Raw genomic sequence first — 18,178 nt, forward strand, 5'->3', positions numbered from 1 at the left:
GTCCCTGGACATATATCCCCTCCTTTCTGTTTCATCTAGACCTCCATTCCCTTGACCTTGCCTCTCTTTCTTTCTCTGTCAGCCTCCTGCTGACAACATTTGCTCTACACTAAACCCATACCCTATGAAAGTAACCCAGGGCTTCCTTTTGAACTAGGATGCCTTCACGTTCCTCGCCTCCTCAAACCTGACATAAGGTAGAATATAAACAAATAAAGCAGCTCTGGCCTTCTTGTCCACTTGCTTCCTATCTCCAAGACTGGAACAACCTGATAGGCTTCTCTGTGGCTGACCCGTGCTGCTGCATCCTGGTGGAAACCTCTCCAGCTCTGTGAACTGATGCCCTTAGACATCAGGAATCTATAGACTCACTGATGAGCGGGGTCTTCAGAGATGTTGATCACAGTCATCATCATGATAGATAGCTATGCTTATTCAGCTCTCTTGGTGGGCTGGGCACTCTTTTAATCACTTAATCCTAATACAATGCTTTGAAGTAGGTACTCTCACTACCCTTGTGTTACACTTGATGGAACTGAGGCAGGGAGAGAGGTTTGGGGATGGTCCCGAGGTGCTGCAACTGGGAACAGGGAATGATGGATGTGAATGCAGCCAGGCTGGGCCAGAGCCCTGGCTTTGAACTAGCTTTTAAAAAAAAATTTATTTATTTATTTATTTATTTTTGGGTGTTGGGTCTTCGTTTCTGTGCGAGGGCTTTCTCCAGTTGCGGCAAGCGGGGGCCACTCTTCATCGCGGTGCGCGGGCCTCTCACTGTCGCGGTCTCTCTTGTTGAGGAGCACAGGCTCCAGACGCGCAGGCTCAGTAGTTGTGGCTCACAGGCCTAGTTGCTCCGCGGCATATGGGATCCTCCCAGACCAGGGCTCGAACCCCTGACCCCTGCATTGGCAGGCAGATTCTCAACCACTGCGCCACCAGGGAAGCCCTGAACTAGCTTTTTGGTTACGTCCTTTTTTATTTCTCTCAGCATTTATGCTGAGACTGTATTCACTCTTTTTACCTTCTCTATGGGCCTGATTCCTTTTTGTTGTAAATAGTTTTTTAAATTGAAAAAGTAATGTATGAAACTCTTAAAAAGCCCAACAGTGTAAGAGTTCAGAGTGAAATTCACTAAGACTCCCTTACATCCCAGACCACCAGTTCAGATTTTCCCCATACAGAGGCAATGATGACTTTTATTATTTTCTTTTGGATCCTTTAATGATATTCTCTGTGTGTGTGAAGCTCCCACTTGGTACTGCACAGGAACGTGCCACAGCATTTGCTGAAATGATCTTAGAGATGGTTTCTCCTGACTCTTCACACTCACCTTGACACCTTCTTCAGAGAGAAAATAAGGGCCGTACTGCTTGAACTGGCTCAATTTCCTGCTATTGCTGCTGTAATCTTCTATATCTGCAACTCTTCATCCTTTCTCTTCCAATATCCACAGAAGAAGTGTCTGTTTTTCTATTCAAGGTTAATCCCTTTGCCACTGATCTTGACCCAGTCCCATTCCATGAAGCTGTTTCACTCTTCACAGGCTCCATCCTGTAAGAATGCTCAAATATCTTCCATTCTGAAAGAAAAAGCAGAAGCAAAACCAAACAACCTCCCTCTCCAACTTTCCCATGACCCTGTGACCTTCCCAATACCATGCTGTTTCCTTCCCTTATAGCCAAATTCTGTGAATTAGCTGTTTTCATTTATTCTGTAAATATTTGAATGGCCTTTAATACCAAGCATAGCACAGGTGGGCACAGTTTGGTTCTTGACTTCAAGAGGCTCCCATTCAGTCTGGCATGGAGAATAGTGGTACAGACCAAGTGTGTGGTATTACCAGGGAGTCCATATTGTGTAATTTTAAAGAACTCGGGCCCTGAAGTTAACCTGGGTTTAAGTCCTGGCTCTGAAATTGGTAGCTGTGTGACCTTGGGAAATTACTTTTGTTGTTGTTGTTTGTTTCTTCATCTATGATGTGGGAACAGTAGTACCCGTATTATAGGTTAGACATGATGTTTCAATGTGTTATAATGGGGGTTAACATGTAAGTACTAAACAGCTCTTAGCTTGTTGCTGCTGTCATGATGGCATCGGCCAAGGGTAGAGTGTGCTCATAAGGGAGGGATTCAGACACCTCCCATAGGCTCCTCAACCTTGTCTTTGCTTCTGTCATTCCACTGAAATTGCTTTGGCAGATCAACAACTGCCAACCCAGTGGCCGAGTTTCAAGCTTCGTCTTACTATACTTCATGGTATTAGCACTGATCCCTCACTTCTTCAAACCTTTGCTGTAACTTATTCTTCTCTTCTAATCTTTGCTCATCCCTCTTCCTACCCTGTTAGTGTTCCCAAGTACTATCTCTTTGATCTTTTACTTTTTTTACTTGATACCTCCTTCTAGCATGAGCTCATTCATTTCATTAGCTTTTACTACCACCTAGATCAGCGCTGTTAAGTACAACTTTCTGTGATGATGGAAATGTTCTGTTCTGCTGTGTCCGATTTGATATTCACTAGTCATATGTGGCTAATGCTACCAAAGGGCTGACTTTTTAATTTGAATTAACTTTTGAAATAGCCATATGTGGCTAGTGGCTAATGCTAGACTTTGGCCCACATTCATGTTTAAATGGACTGCCTGTGGCCTCAGGCACAGGCCATCTACAGGTCAGACTGCCTTCCAATGATGTGACAGTTTATTCCTGCTGGATAACTTGCACATCTTGTTCAAGCAAAGATGATATACTTTCTTAGCCTCTGAAGCTACCCTCAATGATGGGTTTATGAGCAAAACGACATCAACGATGACAGAAACAGGCATGGGATCACACCTGTTAGAATGGCTGTCATCAAGAAGAGAGAACAAGTATTGGTGAGAATGTGGAGAAAAGGCAACCCCTGTGCACTGTTGGTGGGAATGTAAACTGGTTCAGCCACTATGGAAAACAGTATGGAGGTTTTTCAGAAATTAAAAATAGAACTATCATATGACTCATCAATCCCAGTTCTGGGTATATATCCAAAGGAAATGAAAACTGGACCTCAAAAAGGTATCTGGACTCCCATGTTTATTGCAGTATTATTCACAATAGCCAAGATATGGAAGCAACCTAAGTGTCCATCAACAGTTGAATGGGTAAAGAAGATATGGTATATATATATATATATATATATGTATATATACACACACACAATGGAATGTTTATTCACCTGTGAGAAAGAAGGACATTCTGCCATTTGTGACAACATGGTTGGACCTTGAGGGCATTATGCTAAGTGAGATAAGCCAGAGGGAGAAAGACAAATACTCTATGATATTACCTATATGTGGAATCTGAAAAAGAAGGGTGGGGGAATGTGTTAAGGGAGATAAACTTTGGGGAGATGAGTTAAAGGGTATAAACTTAAAATTAGAAGATAAGTTCTGGAGATCTAATGTACAGCGTAGTGATTATAGTCAACCATACTGTATCATAAACTTCAGAGTTGCTAAGAGACTAGATCTTAAGTGTTCTCCACACAAAAAAGAAATGATAATTATGTGAAGTGATAGAGGTGGTTAGCTAAAGCTACTGTGGCAATCATATTGCAAAATATAAATGTATCAGATCAATACACTGTATGCCTTTAACTTACACAATGTTATATGTAAGTTATACCCGCAGTCCTTGGTCATTTGCACTAGGTTATTAGGATCACTGGGGGCCTTCCTGTGCCTGTGGCTGTCAGCTGCTGACTTCCCCATAACCCTTGTTTACTCGTTTTATTAGTGTGCTTGAATCGTGTGATGATCAATATGAAATGTGAAATTATGAATATGAATCAATATGAAACTATGTGCTTTCAGAAGTCCTTTACAAATATACTTGGGTTATTACTAGAGAGTCATCGTTGAAGTCTCCTTGGTATTGTTGGAAGATTGCCAAGGGCAGTTTAGGCTGTAGTTGCTTGAGCCTGCAGCTTGACTACAGAAATTGGTGTGTTCAAAACCTAAGTTGTGACATAGAATTTTATGTGTTGGAATTTCACTATGTCATCGTGTGACATAGTGTAAGTTTGATACAGTATTGGACTGCTCTGTATGTAACCCCATTCAAGGATTTCTCTCTCCAAATTCCCCAAATTTCTTTGGATGAGAAGTGCAATGAAAAGTATTAAGGTGAGGAACCCATGTATTTCTGCGTGTGTAGCACTGGCACGATGGTTACTTATGTTATATTATTTTTTGAATCACTGAAAAGGGAAAATAAGTGACCCAGGTTATTTATTTTTTCCTCTAGAACCTATTGAATTGTAAACTCCTTCAGGGCAGGTGCTGTGTTTTATAGTTCTTTATATACCAGGGCGGGCATGATGTTTTGTTAGCTTAGATGCTCAATAATGATATCTAGCTTGGTTAGTATTTCTAAAAGAGATGTAAAACATAACCACATTTTATGTATAGTACTGGGACTGCATGTAAGAGCTGGAATTGTGCTCTTTTTCCTCCTTTTTCAGATATTAAATGTGTAAATATGCAATCATCTTTTTGACTCATTTTAAGTGACAAAACAATTTAGAGGGTAGTAATAAAAAGTAGTAATCAAATTATGCAGGAAAACTTAGTGGTGATTTAGTTATTTAAAAAAGAGTTTAAACTTATCAATAATTTAAAAATTAAATTTAATTAGCTTTTGCCCTGTAATTAATTTCTGACAAGTATGTGTGTGTGTTTTTTTGAATGATATTTTGAAATGTGGATGCTTTTGTGGCTTATGTTTAGTCTGATTTGGAAGGACATGGTGTATAAGGCTTGCGGCATGTACTAACGCGTAAATTCTACAAATAACAATATAAAAACTATTGATTACATTTCTATTTTACACTTAAGCAACTTTAAAAAAAATAAAAGGGGAAACTCCCTAGCAAAACATATATTTTTGTGTTAGTCAGTTTTCAGAAATTACAATCCCCCCAGCTTCTTATCACCTCAACTTTTAAGATAAGACTTTGTACTCAGTGTTATAACACTTAATAACCGTCCAATTGGAATTATACTTATTTTTCTTTTTATTTATTTATTTTATTATTTTATTTTATTTATTTTTTTTGGCTGTGTTGGGTCTTCACTGCTGCGTGTGGCGAGTGGGGGCTACTCTTCGTTGCGGTGTGTGGGCTTCTCATTGTGGTGGCTTCTCTTGTTGCGGAGCATGGGCTCTAGGTGCGTAGGCTTCAGTAGTTGTGGCACGTGGGCTCAGTAGTTGTGGCTTATGGGCTATAGAGCACAGGCTCAGTAGTTGTGGCTCACGGGCTTAGTTGCTCCGTGGCATGTGGCATCTTCCCGGACCAGGGCTTGAACCTGTGTCCCCTGCATTGGCAGGTGGCTTCTTAACCACTGCGCCACCAGGGAAGCCCTATGCTTATCTTTCTTGTTAAGATTTCATTTCCAATTTCTTTGCCTCATAAACAACTCAGAAACTGCTTCATTTCTACTGTAAGTCTTCCTCCCTAGGTTTGAAACAGCTGCTGTCCCATGGAGCAGCGAGGACTGAGGGAAGGGAAGGGAAGGGAAGGGAAGGGGAGGAAATTGAGCCTGGGTTTGGGGTCACAGTGACCAAGGTTCCATTCCCAGCCTGGCCACTCATCCGCTCTGGCAGATCACTTTTGTGACACTCAACTTACTGATCGCTAAGATGGGATAATGGCTGATTTATAGGATTGTTGGGTGTATTAGTAACTATGGTAATGCTCAGTAGGTGATGGTGGAAATGGTAATGAGGTGGGCTATATCATATGGGTACCTAGGGATCCATTTTGCAGTCTTGGGTTCTGTCTCAGTCAAGGCCTCTTTTGGCTTAAAGGAACATAACAATATCTAGTTTAAGCTTAGAAAGGGCAGTTGTAAAGATGCACAGGGCTATCTCCTGGGATCAAGCACAGTGAGTTCAGCTGCCTCCCTTGGATTGGAGCTGAGAACTGAAAACGGGCAGCTTGTCTCATTCCCTTTCCTGGGATCATACATTTTTGTGGTGCTTCTTACCAGGCATTGCTCCACTGTTGTATCTCTGCATTGTATTGCTTCTGCTGCCTTGATTTTCACACAGCCAAGCCCAGAGCCTCACAGTTCCAGGTATACATATATGTTCTTGGTCCTGATTCTCTTCTCTGAATCCCAAGTCCACATTTCTGGGAGAGTGAGGATTTAATTGGCTTTGCTTGGATTTAAGTGTTGAGCTCTGCTCACCTCAACTGTGGCAGGGCTGGCTCACAAAGAACAATGAAGATTGCTGGTCCCACCCCTATGACATAGAGAAGGGATTGTGTGCACGAGACAGATAAACCCAACAGGTGTCTGCCATATCTGCACATGTGGGACTTTGGTGATGCTAGGCACTAGAAGACTGAGCTTGCCCAATTTAGTGGTTTCTACCCCTGGCTGTACATTAGAGACACCTTGTGGGTAGCTTAAGTACTTATGGCAGGCCCTATCTTTGGGTATTCTGATTCAGTTGGTTTGGGATATTACTCAGGTATTTGTATTAGGAAAAGAAAACAAAAACTCTTCAGGTGATTCTCATATTCAGATTGAAAAACCACTGGCCTAAATGTTCCCTGCGCTATGGTATGTCTAGGAGTTCAAAGATAAGGGAAACAAGGTCCCTGCCACTTCTAAAAAAAAGGAAAGAAGAAAAAAAGACAAACCCACAAACTGCAAGACAGTGAATGATCAATGACCCAAAGGAATTTTTTTTTTTTTAATATACACAGAACATTTTTATTACAGGATAAGGATATAGCACAGCAATAGCAGAAGGATATGCAGTGAAAGGGGTCTGGCGATCTCAGGCATAGGCTGACACACAGGACACGTGCTGTCCGCAGGTCTTGAACCACCACCAGCATACATGCAAAGCATTTTGGTACCAGGATGCCCCGTCTGTTCATGCCGGGGGTCTCTTACCTACATGACCAGCTTCCCCATCACCACCTGAAAGGAATAAGAGGGACTCAGTGGGTCAACCTCTTTTTTTTGGTAAGTCAACTATTTTATTTATTTATTTATTTTATTTTTGGCTGCGTTGGATCTTCGTTGCTGCACGCTGGCTTTCTCTAGTTGCGGCGAGCGGGGGCTACTCTTCGTTGCGGTGCGCGGGCTTCTCATTGCGGTGGCTTCTCTTGTTGTGGAGCACGGGCTCCAGAGTGCAGGCTCAGTAGTTGTGGCGCACGGGCTCAGTTGCTCCGCGGGAAGATCATGTGGGATCTACCAGGGCCAAGGAATTGTAAACAAAAGGGCTATGGGCGACAGAGGTGGGATCATCATTCCTTGATGATACTGAAGGTTCACCCACCCTTACTGTAAATTTATATGTGCAATACCTACTCAGTCTGTTTTCTTCCCTCACATTGTATTCTCCCCTTTAGCTGTCAGTCTCCTGAGGCCCAGGCAACATGCTGGCTGTAGGGATGGTGCTGGGAGACTGCCACTGCTTGGAGTTCTCAGCCCCAAAGAAAAATCACAGCATGTGAGAGGCCCCAGCAGCTGAAAGGAGGGTGGTCCAATACAACTGACACCCAGCAAAGCAGAGCTGCTGGCAAAGTGGTTTCAACTGTTATTTACTATTTAAGTTGATTACTTATAACATGTTTTTATACTTAAACATTTGTGACTGTTCTGTTAGGGAATAAAAGCCCATGTCCTTAAGATGGCCTGGGACGGATCTGCCCCTCCTTCCTCTTTGATTTGTTTCATGTTGCTGTTGCCACGCTGGCTCCCTCCTTCCCTGAACCCTAGAGGTGCTCTTTCCTAATGGCCTTTGTTCTCGCTGCTCTTTTATCTGAAACACTTTCCCTGATTATCCACACAGCTACCTCCTTAGTCCACTCCAGTCTGCTCAGATGCCACCTTCCCATTCAGACTTATGCCTACCCCAATTCCCACGTTTAAAATTGCAACCCTGCTTTCTGGGCCTGCCTTACTTTGCGCTACTTTTCATTTTTAGCAGAGCTCTCATCACCTTCTAACATCCTCTATAACTTATTAATGTGTTTGTTGTCTGTTCCCCAATAGAAGGTAAGCTTCTTTAGGACAGGAATCTTTGTTTTATTTACTGATGGTTCCCTTGTCAATAACATAGAAACGTTTAATAAATATTTGTTGAATGAATGAATGTTTTAGGAATCTCTCATTGTGTAAGAAGGACAAATTCTGTACTACCAGTTTTACCTAAATCATGGCTAAAACTTAATTTGACTTTAGTTTTAGATCATTGCTATAATGTTTGCATGTTCATTAGCAAGTATTTACGCACATATGATTAACAATGCTGCCTTTTCTTCCTGTCAGCATTAAATACCTCTGTTATGGTGCTTATCCCACTGTCTTGCATTTTGTTTATTCAGCTACTCGTCTTGCTGCTCCTTTGGTTGTAAGCTCATAAGGGCAGGGACTGGGTCCTCTTTATTTATATATACACACACACATATATATATATATATATATGTGTGTGTGTATATATACATATACATTTTTTTTTTTGGCCCTAGACACCCCCCATCCCTTATGTCTCTGACTCCACCTCCTAGCACTCTTCTTCTTCTTCGTTGTTTTAAAAAAATTTTTTTTTAATTTATTTATTTTTTGGCTGCAGTGGGTCTTAGTTCTGGCACGTGGGATTTTTCGTTGCGGTGCATGGACTCTTTGTTGTGGCGTGCGGGCTTCTCTCTAGTTGTGGCGCTCAAACTCCAGAGCGCATGGGCTCAGTAGTTACGGCATGTGAGCTTTCTAGTTGTGGCACATGGCTTCTCTCTAGTTGTGGTGCACAGCCTCTTTGTTGCAGCATGCGGGCTTGTCTCTAGTTGTGGCACGTGGCTTTTCTCTAGTTGTGGTGCATGGGCTTCTCTCTAGTTGTGGTGCATGGGCTTCTCTCTAGTTGTGGTGTGTGGGCTTCTCTCTAGTTATGGTGCTCAGGCTCCAGAGCGCACGGCCTCAGTAGTTGTGGCGCATGAGCTCTCTAGTTGTGGCGTGTGGCTTCTCTCTAGTTGTGGTGTGCAGGCTCTTTGTTGCGGCGTGTGGGCTTCTCTCTAGTTGTGGCGTGTGGCTTATCTCTAGTTGTGGTGCACAGGCTTCTCTCTAGTTGTGGTGCTCGGGCTCCAGAGCACACAGGCTCAGTAGTTGCAGCGCATGAGCTCTCTAGCTGTGGCACGTGGGCTCCAGAGTGCATAGGCTCAGTAGTTGTGGCGTGTAGGCTCCAGAGCGATTGGGCTCTGTAGTTGCAGCATGTGGACTCTCTAGTTGTGGCACGCAGGCTCAGTAGTTGCAGCACGTGGGCTTAGTTGCCCCGCGGCATGTGGGATCTTAGTTCCCTGACCAGGGATCGAACCTGCGTCCCCTGCATTGGAAGGCAGATTCTTAACCACTGGGTGGGTCTTCTGTGTATTTAATATAGTGTCTTGCACATGTTGGCAGCCTAATTGTATTGTGTAGTAGAAAAATAGGGTTATGAGGGACTTCTCTGGTGGTCCAGTGGTTAAGAATCCACCTTCCAATGCAGGGGACGTGGGTTTGATCCCTGGTCGGGGAACTAAGATTCCACATGCCGCAGGGCAACTAAGCCTGTGTGCTGCAACTGCTGTGCCCCCGCACCACAACTAGAGAGAAGCCCACGTGCCGCAACGAAAGAGCCCGCGTACCACAACTAAGACCCAACGCAGCCAAATAAACAAACAAACAAACAAATAAATAAATAGAAGAAAAAAGAAAAAAAGGATTATGAGACTAGGTCTTACTTGAAAAATCATGTCTTATTTCTTATGCTTTGGTATCATGTCTTCATTTGCATTGAGTTATCAAGTGAGTGGTATTTACCTTAGCTTTCTTAAGATGGCATGAGATAGTTTACATTTACAATAAGGAAAAATGATAGATTTTTTTTTATTTCTGACATTAATAAGTGTCAAAGTAGAAAAATAAAGCTAAGTCATTATATTATTGTTGCCACAGAAATTGAATTTGTGTCAAAAGGATTTGTGCTTGTGATGTAGTGATTCATATAGTTTTCTTGGAATTAAGTCTCTAGCAGGTGACAACATCAATAATTCACAAAACCAAGGAGCCTTTTGAGATTGGTTAATTTATATATGTGGATTAGAAAACAAATGAATAATGTGCTTAATGTATTCTGATGTATTTGAAAATATGCATTAAAAATCCAGCCTATTAAAAAGTCTCTGTTTACAGTATTTATTAGATTTTTTAGATTTTTATTTTTATTTCTTTTACTGTCTCATACATACATTTTTATTTGAAAAGGAACAAATCTATATTTTCTGCTTAGCGTGAAAAGTATTATCCATAGTAATTAAAAAAAACTTTTCTCATTATAAAAATAAATATGCTCATTCCAGACAGCTAAGAAAATACAGAAAAATGTAAAAAAAATTGTTTCAAATCCCACAATCCAGATATATAAAATTAACAATGGTTCCTGTCTGATTTTTTTCCATAAATGTGTATATTAATGAAGTTAGAATTATATTGCAAATGCAATTTTAAATACAACTTTGTTTCATGTAACATTATATTGTAAGCATTTTCACTATGGTAGGACTGTAATTTAATCTTTCACATATTCTGGGAAGTTTTAGGTTGATTACAATTCTAGCTATTTAAAATAATGCTGTAGTGATATATATCTATGTATAAGAATACTTGATTGTATTTCTTATTTCCTAAGTATAGATTCTACAAATAGAATTACTAGGTTAAAGAGTAATTACTAGTAGAATTACTAGGTTGAACATAGGATTTGTTTCACCAAATTGTTCTCTCAGAAGGTTTAACCAAATTTATTTCCTTATGGTGATGCTAAAATGTAAACAAATAAAATCCTTCTCAAATATAGAGCAGTGTGATGCGTGGTACTATATAAGTCTCAGGAATATCCAGTCTAAATTCGTGTCTTAGACATGACATCTAAGAGGCTGAGGCACTCTCAGAAATAACATAGTAATTAGAAAGCTTCAGGGTGATTCTGGAAGCTCTGGGACCATTTAAAATCCTTCTACAGCTTGTATCTTACTTTTCAGCCTTCTCCAGATAATGAAAAAGGTCTTGGGTTCTGATGACCTCGAACCAGACCTAACTTGTAAAGGGGTTCAGGGATTTGAATTGTCTTTTCCTGGACCCATTGGAGAAGAGTTTTTGGTCTGGTAATTTAGGTGAAAGATACTGGAACAGCTGAAGAGAATATCTTAAAATAGGTATGAAGGCTGTGTTACTAGGATTAGTCATTATGTTTTCTCTTTGAAGGAAAAGGAACACTAGAGTTCTGCTAGAATAAAAAATGACTTATTAGGTGTTCAGCCCCTGTGATGTGTAATTCAGGTGAGAGTTACAAGTAGCAATTTGAGAATTGGTTTTTCTGGAGAGGTGGTTGTTTTCGAGCAGTTATGTGGCAGACTTTTGATCCTTTTGAAAACCTTGTGCCCTCTTAGAAATGAATCTTTTCTTTTCATGTCTGTAAATGGTTGAATGATGCCTCCTTCTGAAACCTGGTCTTTCACAAAGAAGGAGTTATGGAGAAGGCAGGTCTGGATTCTTGGATGCTAAGAGCGCATAAGCCTTGGAAAATGGGCAGTGGACAGGTGTTTATCATCCTAAGATGGGCAGGATTACAGTTTTGAGTAAATGAACAGATTAAAAGATGCTGGTGAGCTTTTTCTGATTCTCACCTGTTCGTAACATCTCCTCTCTCACTTTTCTCCACCTCAAACTAAAAAAATGACCACATGAAGAGCGAGGCAGCTTAAAAGCTTTACTTTATAGTATCAAAGAGCCAGCTCTACTCTTGTCCTCAGTGCTGGGAAAGCTTCAGTATTATTTTTGGACCCTCCTGAGCTGTTAAATCTGGGGCCCTTGAAAAACAATATTTTCACATCTAGGTGTGTCTTGTAGTTGCTAGGGAGATACCTCTTAGACCCATCCACAGGTGTGTTTAGTGTCACAGTTGCTGGTAGTATTATTTCACATTGCTACAATCTTTATAATTGGCATTGATATTAAAATAAAGACAGGTGTGTGGACAAGAAATGTTACTAGATTAAAATACATATTTATAAGTGTATTAGTGGAAGGGAATAAGCTGGACTTTAAAACAAAACTTTGAGCAGATTATAATTATGATTAAACAGATTACGATTAAGAGAGGACTGAGCCTGGCCCTTTCCCCTTAAGGTGTAACTGTGTTCTGTTGATCAGAACCTGTCACCCATTTTTTCAAGCAAATAGTGTCATGTCGTGGTTTGATATAATGAACAATTTTTGATACTTAAGTACTAAATATATGCTTATGAGATTGAATTATTGTACCTTAGAGACTAAGTATTTGAATAAGTGATGCAATTGGTGATTCATCCTGCACTCAGAGATTGTTGAATTTTCTTAAATCAGTGCTAATTGGTGCCAGTCACTTCAGGGCACTAAAGCCTGTCCCAACTGTACCAGCTCCCTGTCTCTCACTTCTTTAAAATCCTCTGTGCTTCCTGTCTGCACCCTTTTTTTCATTTGTTTCAGGGACATAGATTTTAAATGAGGCACGTGACAGACATTGGTCTGTGTGCAGCCCAGGGGATGTTTAATGCTGATAGTGGTGGAGTGTGGTCCCAGGCTCGCTGCAGCAGCAGTGCCCTCGAGCCCCTTAAGTGTACAGGTTCCTAAGCCCCACTTTAGACCTACTGCACCAGGATCTTGGGAAGCTGAGGTCCTGCCATCTACTTTTACAAAGAAAGTCTTGGTGTTTTTCTTGTGCACACTAACAAGCTGAAAACCACTTGGTCTGGAGGGTCTAGTTTATGAGAATTGGGTCCAAGTCACTTGTGTTCGGAGGCTTTAATCTTTTTAATTTTTCCTCTTGTTGGTAATTTCTCATAATGACCCAGTTAAGTGGTGTAAACTTAATAGAATTAAATTGCAACAGCTAAAGATTATTCTGAAATATTACTGTGTATTGCCTCTGCTGACAGTGATCCGAGCCTGCTAGCTTGATGCCCGGTGGGCCTTCACGTGTCTAAGGACATCAGTGGACAGAGCCTTTGCTGTCTGCTAATCCATATGTGCCAACCAATGAAAGAAAATGTAAAATTTGCTAAAACCCTTAGGTTACAGCTTTGAATCTTTTTTTCATTGCATGTGAACCTCAGGGGTTTGTATGTTGCTTTGTATTACATAATTTATTTGGTCTTTGTTACTTATTTGTCAACTAAGTTGGTGGTGGTGTTCTCCATACCTCGATATTGACAGCATGTTGCACAGTGCTCTGAAAGCTCTGGATCTATTTTTTGACATCATGTACTGTCTTCAATAAAGGTTTTGATGCCTTGCTTAAATGGGAATATAGAGGCCTATGTTCTGTGTTTCTGTCAAAACTGCCCCCACCCTCTTTTTGATTCTATGTTCTTTTGAAGAAAAATCTATAAAGACTTGTTCTCTCTTTCAATTCCAGAGTGATCCTCTTGACCATTCATCCTAGGAACTGTCATTAGCAGAAAACCTGTCTACATGTAGAGCTGCTTTCTTTTTAGGGAGACATAGAATTAGCAGTTTGAGAAACATAGGACCACAGGAAGAAGGGTGAGGTTTGGCTTCGGAAAAGAGCCCCAGTGTGCTTTAGTACCACACTGTAACCAATTACCAGTGGTCCTGTGTTCAGAGTTGTTTATATTTTGATATTATCACCACTTTTATTCTATCTCATTGTCATAAAGCATTATTAACACTATAGAGTCATAGGCTAGATAATGTAACTAAAGGTCACAAAGTCACATCTAGGTGTAAGTGTTTTAATATGTCTAAAATTGTATGCTTTTAACTTTTTTCCCCCCTGGCAAATATAACCCTAATGTTGCTATCAGGTTGTTATTTTTAAAAGTGTTCCTATTTGATTCCATTTAATAGTGGTTTTATGTTTCTGTTTCCTACTTGTTGTGAATATTAGCAGATTCTACTCATGAACTGGATTGATACGGGCAGTTCCTGTTTTCCCCAACCAGACCATATAGTAAAGAGCATGCTGGTAGCTATAAAACAGACATACTTCTTCATTTTTTAAAATAATTAATTAATTAATTAATTTATTTTTGGCTGTGATGGGTCTTCGTTTCTGTGCGAGGGCTTTCTCCAGTTGCGGCAAGCGGGGGCCACTCCTCATCGCGGTGCGCGGGCCTCTCGCTATTGTGGCCTCTCGCTATCGTGGCCTCTCTTGTTGTGGAGCACAGGCTCCAGACGCGCAGGCTCAGTGATTGTGGCTCACGGGCCTAGTTGCTCCGCGCTATGTGGGATCTTCCCAGACCAGGGCTCGAACCCGTGTCCCCTGCACTAGCAGGCAGACTCTCAACCACTGCGCCACCAGGGAAGCCCCTCATTTTTTTAAGTGTCTTAGTTAACCAGACATTTGAGCAGTACTTCAAGTACTAGTATAAAAGCAATAATTTTTTATAATAAAGTTTTTTTTCTTTTATACATTAAGGATGTCACCCTTGTAGTTTTGTATCTCCAAAAGCAAGGCCAAAACCCCACAGAGTCATCTGAGGATTTTATGCCAGTCGTTCTCTTCTCCCTCTCCCTCCACTTTTTAGAAGTCTGTAATCTAAACAGGTAGGACTTTGAGATAATGTAAACTTTACGATAAACTTGAATTAATGTTAGCATTCAAAGATCCTACAAAAGGATGCCACTTGATCTAACCTTTACATCTTTTCACTAAATATTTAGTGTTTCTTTCTTTTTTTCCCCCAATCATACTGGAAGTGGACTGTGATTAGACATTTAAGTTTTTAGGGGAAATTACTCACACTTAGATCTACTCAAATTTTTTAATGCTAGCTTGTGTTTAGTGGTTTCTTTCAGATTGCATGTGGGTAAACAAATACCTATGTAATCTCTGTTTTCTGAAAGCTGAATCTTGAATTGAAACTTATTCTGTCTCTACTGTTTGGATATAGAAACCAACATTTTTAGATGAGTTTTCCAGGTGTTTACTCTGTTAGTCAACATCTCTAGTCCTGTCATGGGCCCTTGAATTTGCTGTCATCCTGCCCTACTGGCTTCTCTTGCTGATGGTGAGAATTGATAGGTAAGTGTTTCCCAGAAGAGAAGGAATAGTGAACCTGACCTTAACTTCTTGCTTGTCTCTCAGACTGTTAAACTTCCCACGCTTACATCCCTTTGAGTTTTCTTATTTTTCTATGTAAGCATTATAATTCTGTTGTAATTCATTGCGTGTTCTTTTTTGTGAAAGATTGTGTATAATAATATAGTTTGTAATTGGACTTACATGCATGCCTGTGTAGTTTTTAAAAAACAGGCGGAGCATTTAACAAATTAATTGAGTTGCTAGATCCTCAATGAAATAGTTTAAGGATATTAAAAAAAAAATTAAAAAAAAACTATGACCAAAAAACTGAATCCTTATGTGTCTTGTTTCTACTCAAGAGTGACTACTCTTTTTCTGAAAGTTATGAGTCCAACTCTAAATTAAAGCCTGTCCTATTTTAGGCCGTTGAAGGTAAATAAAAACGTTCCTCTTGGTTATTTACATCTTCTGAATTTTACATCATGTAACCTACATTCCCTACGTTTTCTGTATAATACTTTCTGTTATCTTCTGTGCAGTTTTTAGTTCATAAACCTTACATAGGCCCTAGTCTCATTTCTCTTAAAATTGTTTGTCTGCTTTCATTGTTTCTTCTCTTCTTTAACATCACTTTATGGCATTTTCCTCAAAGCAACTCAAACTGGCATTTTGGAATATTTCATTTGTGTAAGTACATGTTTTCGCTTTATTGTGGCATCCTATTCCAAGTAGGATTTCTGCATGATACTCTTTCATTAGCCTTACTTTTCAAGCATTAGGCCACTTAGAATGCTGTTGTGTCAGAAGTTGGCTCTATTCCTTTTTTCTTGTCAGAGGAACTTGAAATGATCCCTTTCAGGTGTGATGTGAGTTGTGACTGGGGTGATACCTCTGGTTGGAGAGTGAGAGAGCCATGTGGTTAACCAAATGCAGTGGGCTGGAAATCTCTACTGGTGGGAAAGCACACATACAGTAGGCATGTGGATTTGGGTTCAATTCTAGTCATGGTCTCTGGGATGAGATTGTGACCCTAAGTGCCTCAGGATCACACCCACTCTCACGGGCCTCTGTGCATACTTGTTAATTTCAACTGCTGAAGTTAATAGTGATTAAAAGTAAATTTTACAGTGCAGGATTCAACATTAAACTTTTGTTAATCCAGTATTATTACTTCGTTGCTCCTAGGTCAACATATGTGGTCTCCTGATCACATAGGTCAGTCTAGAACTGGCATGGTCACTTATCCAGCTGCATTCTCTTTGGTATAAGCAAAGCTCAAGCTGTGTCCATCCAGTTACTGTTTTTCCTGCCCTAGAAGAAGGAACATCTTCTCTGAAAGGGTGGAGAATCTGGAATAGTGATTTACACTGTACAGATTTTTAACCTGGATCAACATCGAGGTAGATTCATTAGCATAAAAGTGCCATCATCAAAAAAATCTACAAACAATAAATGCTGGAGAGGGTGTGGAGAAAAGGGAACCCTCATACACTGTTGATGGGAATGTAAATTGATACAGCCACTATGGAGAACAGTGTGGAGGTTCCTTAAAAAACTAAAAATAGAACTGCCATACGACCCAGGAATCCCACTACTGGGCATATACCCTGAGAAAACCATAATTCAGAAAGAGTCATGTACCAAAATATTCATTGCAGCTCTGTTTACAATAGCCAGGACATGGAAGCAACCTAGGTGTCCATCATCGGATGAATGGATAAAGAAGATGTGGCACATATATACAATGGAATATTACTCAGCCATAAAAAGAAATGAAATGGAGGTGTTTGTAATGAGGTGGATGGAGTTAGAGTCTGTCATACAGAGTGAAGTAAGTCAGAAAGAGAAAAACAAATACAGTATGCTAACACATATATATGGAATCTAAGGGAAAAAAAAAAAAAGAGGTCATGAAGAACCTAGTGGCAAGATGGGAATAAAGACACAGACCTACTGGAGAATGGACTTGAGGATATGGGGAGGGGGAGGGGTGAGATGTGACAGGGTGAGAGAGTGTCATGGACATGTATACACTACCAAATGTAAAATAGATAGCTAGTGGGAAGCAGCCGCATAGCACAGGGAGATCAGCTCGGTGCTTTGTGACCACCTGGAGGGGTGGGGTGGGGAGGGTGGGAGGGAGGGAGATGCAGGAGGGAGGACATATGGCAACATGTGTATATGTGTAGCTGATTCACTTTGTTGTAGAGCAGAAGCTAGCACACCATTGTAGAGCAATTATACTTCAATAAAGATGTTTAAAAAAAAAAAAAAAGAGTCATGTACTGCAATGTTCATTGCAGCTGTATTTACAATAGCCAGGACATGGAAGCAACCTAAGTGTCCATCAACAGATGAATGGATAAAGAAGATGTGGCACATATATACAATGGAATATTACTTAGCCATAAAAAGAAACGAAATTGAGTTATTTGTAGTGAGGTGGATGGACCTAGAGTCTGTCATACAGAGTGAAGTAAGTCAGAAAGAGAAAAACAAATACAGTATGCTAACACATATATATGGAATCTAAGAAAAAAGAAAAAAAAAGGTCATGAAGAACCCAGGGGGAAGACGGGAATAAAGACGCAGACTTACTAGAGAATGGACTTGAGGATACGGGGAGGGGGAAGGGTAAGATGGGACAAAGTGAGAGAGTGGCATGGACATATATACACTACCAAATGTAGAATAGATAGCTAGTGGGAAGCAGCCGCATAGCACAGGGAGATCAGCTCGGTGTTTGTGACCACCTAGAGGGGTGGGGTAGGGAGGGTGGGAGGGAGGGAAACGCAAGAGGGAAGAGATATGGGGATATATGTATATGTATAACTGATTCATTTTGTTATAAAGCAGAAACTAACACACCAGTGTAAAGCAATTATACTCCAGTAAAGATGTTAAAAAAAAAAAGTGCATTCTAGTTACAAGCATGAGTGATAAATTTCATTCTGTCAATAAATATTGAATTTATTGATACCTATTTGCCACTTATTCCGTTAGATGATGATTGCTAACACATGTCCTTTTATACTTTTTGTAGACCTGACCTGATTTCCTGTTTAGGAAAT

General features: G+C 40.4%; 1 protein-coding gene across 2 annotated transcripts in view; it reads left to right on the plus strand.

Moving 5' to 3' along the window:
- Positions 1-18,178, plus strand: part of DIAPH3 (diaphanous related formin 3) — a 571,929-nt gene that overhangs the window by 10,725 nt on the left and 543,026 nt on the right. The window lies entirely within an intron of this gene.

Source organism: Eubalaena glacialis, chromosome 16, assembly GCF_028564815.1.
Source record: "Eubalaena glacialis isolate mEubGla1 chromosome 16, mEubGla1.1.hap2.+ XY, whole genome shotgun sequence".
NCBI classification, from domain to species: Eukaryota; Metazoa; Chordata; class Mammalia; order Artiodactyla; family Balaenidae; genus Eubalaena; species Eubalaena glacialis.